The 6,000-nt window shown below is 45.1% G+C and overlaps 1 pseudogene; it reads right to left on the minus strand.

Moving 5' to 3' along the window:
* The window catches only part of LOC108522881 (dol-P-Man:Man(5)GlcNAc(2)-PP-Dol alpha-1,3-mannosyltransferase-like), a 36,243-nt pseudogene that overhangs the window by 25,616 nt on the left and 4,627 nt on the right, over positions 1–6,000 (minus strand).

Raw genomic sequence — 6,000 nt, forward strand, 5'->3', positions numbered from 1 at the left:
AGACCTCATCATCACTGCCATGGTGGTCAGAACAGCAGCCACTCCCGCCACTCACTGGGAGGAGCTCCATGAGGCCAGGGTCTCCACCAGGATTACAGGACCTGCAGAAAGACATTTGGAAGTGGGTGCTGAGTTACAGTCAGGGTTAGGTGACTTGTGTTTTGACTTTATTATGAGTGTGTCATGTTTCTAGGAGTATGAACATGCCTGGAAAGTGGAGTTGAGACTAAACTATTGGTTCCACCATAAGGGATGGGATTAGTGGTTCCTGGGCCCTGCCAGCAATGCAGCTGTATAGACAAGCCACAGTGACCTAATCTCCCCAAGTATGAGCTGGCCCCTCCAGCTGTGATGGGGGAGTTCTAGCTGGAGGGTGTGAGACAGATTTGAGTGGAATGGGAAAGTCTATGAGTGTCTGTGGACATGACAGCAGAAAGGGGATGGCTGTATTAAAGAGAAAGAAATATACCCGTGATTACAGAGGGGGGCCATGCGTGCAGGTGACAAGTATCCCTGTGCTCAGGAAAACAGGAAAAGGCAATGGAGAAGATATGGGCACCAAACAATTTAAGAAGAAGGCAATGCCCTTGGGAGAAGCAAAGACCAGCAGAAAACGGGACGGACCACTGTTGTCCAAAGGAAGTGAGTCATGTTCCATTTGCAGAAAAGTGGCTAATAAAAAAAGTTGATAAAATCCGTAAGTTTTAAAATATTTGGTTATTTTCAAAAAAAGGATTAGGGAGATGTTGAGTCTTCATTTTGAGCAGATTTTCCCTGGTGCTGAGTGGAGTCAAGCTCACATCTTCCCCCACATGGTTCCTTGAGACTTAATGAGGAGGCACATTCTTGTACATATTTCTTCCATTCACCTCATTAATTTCTAGCACATTATTCCAATTGTAGTTAAATCATTAATTGCATAATTAGTTGATGGTCTAATTTTACTCTCTTCTCTTCCTTTTATCTTTCCCTCCTCCCATTCTATCTCTTTTGGATAGATTTACAAGTGAACAACAACTGAAGCAAAGACATTTCAACAACTCTTTGGTTTTTTCTACGTATTTTTAGATAGTTAAAAAATCAATAAGGCATTATTGAAAGCATGTTTTCCAGGCCTTTTGGAGCTTAAAATTGAAGACAATATCCCAAGGAAAGGATGCAGCTAAATTTTTTAGACAATAAACTTCAAACACTCATATTTCATGTATTTCTTTATATCAAAACTAAACTGAATATTTAAACTAAAATGATAGAGCATGTAAATTCAATTACTTAGCTATCACTCATTCTAAGAATACAAGCATATAAGTGACTCAATCAAAAGAGGATATTTTAAAATATATAGAAAATTTATAATTTCTGAAAGGCTCAAATTAACCAGTTTAGAATGTTCAAAATTCAGTCCAAAAGCTGGAAACCAGCTCCTGTAAAATTAGCATATTTTATACAAATGGATGAATCCAGCAAATAATACAAGATCCCTGTGTACTCCTGTGAACTCAACTTCCTTCTGTGTCTTTGTGTCAATATTGTAGCCATAGCATTGCTGATCGAGATACATAAAAGTCCCAGCAATTCTGACTGGATGTGTGGCTGTCTGTCGCCTTTCCCTGCACATCCTGTGAGAGTCCCTCTATATAGAGAGAGGAAGTCTGTGTGTGTGTGTGTGTGTGTGTGTGTGTGTGTATTGGACTTGGCAAGGTTTATTTGGTAGGGCACAGAGTCTATCCCCAGGTCCTGAGAGTGCAGTGGAGGGAAAGGGGTGGATTTCAGGGAATTTCTTGCTGTTTTGGATGCTCTTGGGGAACAGCTGCCGGCCCAGCCAGAGCTGCAGCAAGAGGACAGCATGGCACACATGCTGGGCAGCAGAGCTGCAGGATGTGGAGGGGTGTGTGTTCCAGGAGAGCTCCATGAGCCCCAGCACCAGCACCCTGAGCAGGTGTGTGAGCCAGTGTGCAGTTCTGGCCCACAGGAGGTAGGGCAGTGTGTGGAAATACCAGACGTAGAACTGGTAGTGGAGGGGGGTGGCTGAAGCAGATGCCAATGAAGTTAGAGGTGAAGAGAGTAGAAATGATCTGGCTGGGTGTGAGGGGCTGGAGTGGAACCTTCCTTTTGGAGGGATCCTTCAGCAGGGACAAGATACATTCCCCCATCCTGTGCCACCAGTAGAGGGTAAACAGCAAGAGCAAGGTGAGGTGGGTGGCTAGCAGGGCCAGGTGGAAGGCACGGTGCAGGCAGAGAGCCCCTGGGAGGAAGCGCCCGTTCACGATCCAGCAGAATAGAAACTGGCGGCCAAGGTCGAAGGAGCGAGACAGGTAGCCAGTGGGCTTCTCCAGCAAGAAGGGTAGCCCCAGCACCACCTGAAGGCCAACACAGATGCCTAGCTTGGGGAGGGCCCCACGGCAGCCAAACCATGTGAGGAGAAGAAACAGTAACCCAGGGACAGAGAGCCTCACATTCCTCTTCACGGAGGCTGCTAGGCTGGAACACCAGCAGCCCCAGCCCCAGCCCTGGGCCAGCAGGAGGCTGATACTGAGGGCACTGAGTCATAGAAGAGTCACAGCACAAAGGTCCATTTGGGGTCCCTGACTTCCCGCAAAGGTGGAGTGAACACAGTAAGAGGCGCGGCACATGAAAAATAAGACAAAGGGAGGTACCTTGTAGGTCTGGTGGTAGATCAAGAAGACAAGCAGCAAGGTGGCCAGGTAGAGCACAGCAAAGATGTTTTGGGCATGTGAATGTCAGTGCCTTGGCCCAGGGGCATAGAACAGCCCCACAAAGTTGGACACAAAACCAGCTGAGTACACAAGTGGTCCACTGTCATCCCGCAGCTGGGTCTAGTCATAGGTACCGCTGATGACGTCTTCCACCTGGGCCACGCAGGCCTTCTGGTCGATCTCTGTATCTTTCACTAATTTTCAGAGTTCGTAATAAGAATCATTCAGGTACCTATAGAGGAACTGGCACAGGATGTGCAGGGAAAGGAGAAAGACAGCCATACATCCAGGTGAGCCAGGTTTGAGAAAACATGGGCAGGGCCAGGTGCAGTAATCCAAGCACTTTGGGAGGCCGAGGCAGGGGGATCACCTGAGGTCAGGAGTTCGAGACCAGCCTGAGCAACATGGTGAAACTCCATCTCTACTAAAATACAAAATTTAGCCAGGTGTGGTGGCGGGTGCCTGTAATCCCAGCTACTTGGAAGGCCAAGGAAGGAGAATTGCTTGAACTTGAGAGGTGGAAGTTGTAGTGAGCCAAGATTGTACCACTGCACTCAGTGAGCTGAGATTGTACCACTGCACTCCATCCTGGGTGAGAGAGCAAGACTCCATCTCAAAGAAGAAGGAAGGAAGGAAGGAAGGAAGGAAGGAAGGAAGGAAGGAAGGAAGGAAGGAAGGAAGGGAGAGAGAGACAGAGAGGGAGGGAGGGAGGGAGGAAGGAAGGAAGGAAGGAAGGAAGGAAGGAAGGAAGGAAGGAAGGAAGGAAGGAAGGAAGGAAGGAAGGGAAAGAGAACATGGGCAGATGCAGTACAGATTTGACTCAAAAGCAACTTGTTTCAGTGGGTCAAAGTGATCTATGTACCCTTCTAAAGCACTCAAATGGTTAAGAATGTCACCAGAGGAATCTCCGAGTAAAACCAAAGCCCAAAAGACTGCCCCAAAAGAGACTTATCATTAAGAACTTCTAGGTCAATTACACATTTTAAGGTCACCAAAGCAGGAGTATCACTAACGTGAATTTTTTCTTCAGGGCCTGCTAAACAATGACAGTACTCAATCAGGAAAGTAAATGAACTTATTGGGACTGATTTTAAATTATTTCAATTGCTGAATGAGCACTATATTCATTTTCATCATTGTCCCACCCCAGACTTCTGCTAAAGCCCTAGTGTTTCAATTAATTTACAAAAAGTCTTAAAAAGCCAGTTAATTCTCATTTCACACTCAAGTGAATCAGCTTTTACTATGAGTTTCCAGAATAACAAAGTAAGTCTTTGATATGCTTTGGCTGTGTCCCCACCCAAATCTCATCATGAATTGTAGCTCCTGTAATCCCCACATATTGTGGGAGGGACTTGGTGGGAGGTAACTGAATCTCGGGGGTGGATTTTTCCCACACTGTTCTCATGATAATGAATAAGCCTCACGAGATCTGATGGTTTTATGAAGGGAAGTTCCCTGAAAGCACTGTCTTGCCTGTTGCCATGTAAGATGTGTCTTTGCTTCTCCTTTGCCTTCCACCATGATTGTGATGCCTCCCCAGGCATGTGGAAATGCGAGTCCATTAAACCTCTTTTTCTTTATAAATTACACAGTCTTGGGTATTTCTTCATAACAGTATGAAAATGGACTAGTACAGCCTTAATGAAAATTGCCCTTAGAGTGTAAAAATTACAGGGCTAGAGGAAATCTTTCAAAAGCAAGTAATCTTGGATTCTGTCTACAAGTTGTGATTAATCCACCTGGGACAAGAAAGAATATGTGTTTTCAAATGGCCACCTGTCTGTTGCAATAAATAGTATTTTCAAAAGTAAGGGATGTGGGAGTAGAGCAGTAGCATTTAGTCACCTTAATTTATTAACACACTTAGTGTGTACTCTAAATGTACTCTGAATGCAAGTGCCTGAGGTGCCAGCCTTCTGAGATGCACTGGACCTGAGAAAGGGGCAAGGAGTAGTGGGTGCTTAGGGCCACCAGGTGCTTGAGCCATAGCAGAGCTCAACAGTCAAACTCGTCTTCCTAACACACAGTCTGTGGAGGCTGCTGCCCCCGTGAAACTGTCCCAACCATCCTCCAGTAAAGTCACAAGCACAGGAGGGAAGAAGTCCAACAGATTTGGGAGATGTAGGAGAAATACATGGAGAAAAAACATGGACTACCTCCATTTCAATAAAACTTCTTTGAGCATCTGAGCATCTTTTGTCACTACATTTTTGTCCCCTTGCAAATTTGGTGCCGGTACATAAATCTGCTTCCATGAAGACTTACTGAGTTGACCTTCTGCTAGAACTTGAATTTCAAGCTAGAAATGCAGGGCTAAGGAACACCTGTGATTCTATGGATGGCCCAGGCAGAAGGTCAGGGCCCACCCAACTGCAGAGCCCCATATCTCCTGGCCGCCAGATGTGCCAACTTTGAAATGAAATAAAAACCAATAGTCTCTTCTGTTCATTTTAGGTGTGAAAGGAAAATAAAATCTTTGCACCCCAAACTCATTATGCCAAGAAGAAAGTTAAGCTTGGTAACTAAGGCATGCAAAAAAGAAAAAGAAAAGAAAAGAAGAAAACTTGCTTTCCTTTTTGTTCCCACACAGACGGCTGCAATGACAGAAGGCCACATATCTCCCCAGGTGGCCTCCCTCACAAATTGCTCACATGGAAATTTTGTATGGGCCCCCAAATATTTCAGAATACATATCCCCCTCATAACCCATAACCCTAAAGCAGAGTTCTATGGACTCTCATCTGACAGTGTAAAGTAGTAGCTTATCTTCACAGGCATGGGACAAAAACAAGACTAGAATGCCCCCTTCCTCTACCCACTCTGAAACAAATGCACATTTGACTTCTTCCTCTACTTTGTGTTTACCTTATCCTGTATAAAATGCGGACTTACTGAATGCAGATTTACAAGTGCAGATTTACAAATGCATAATTAACTGTTTCTCTGCCCCTCTTTTCACATGTAAAACATGGATTCAGCCAGTGCTAATCAAAGCCTCACTAGAATGTAACACTCAACTCATCGTCTACCTTCCTCCCCTTCTTTTCCTCCTTCCCTTGCTGCTCACTCTTTGCCCTTTAAATATGGAAGTCCTCAAAACCTTCTTTGGAAAAAGCCCTGACCACAAATCCTATTGTAACTTGTGTCTCTTTGTCCTGGACACATCCTCAACCTTGGCAAAATAAACCTCTAAATTGATTCGGATGTGACTCAGATAATTTTTGGTTTGGCCGGGCGCGGTGGCTCAAGCCTGTAATCCCAGCACTTTGGGAGGCTGAGA

Source organism: Rhinopithecus bieti, unplaced genomic scaffold (assembly GCF_001698545.2).
Source record: "Rhinopithecus bieti isolate Rb0 unplaced genomic scaffold, ASM169854v2 scaffold_68553, whole genome shotgun sequence".
In the NCBI taxonomy this organism is placed as follows: Eukaryota; Metazoa; Chordata; class Mammalia; order Primates; family Cercopithecidae; genus Rhinopithecus; species Rhinopithecus bieti.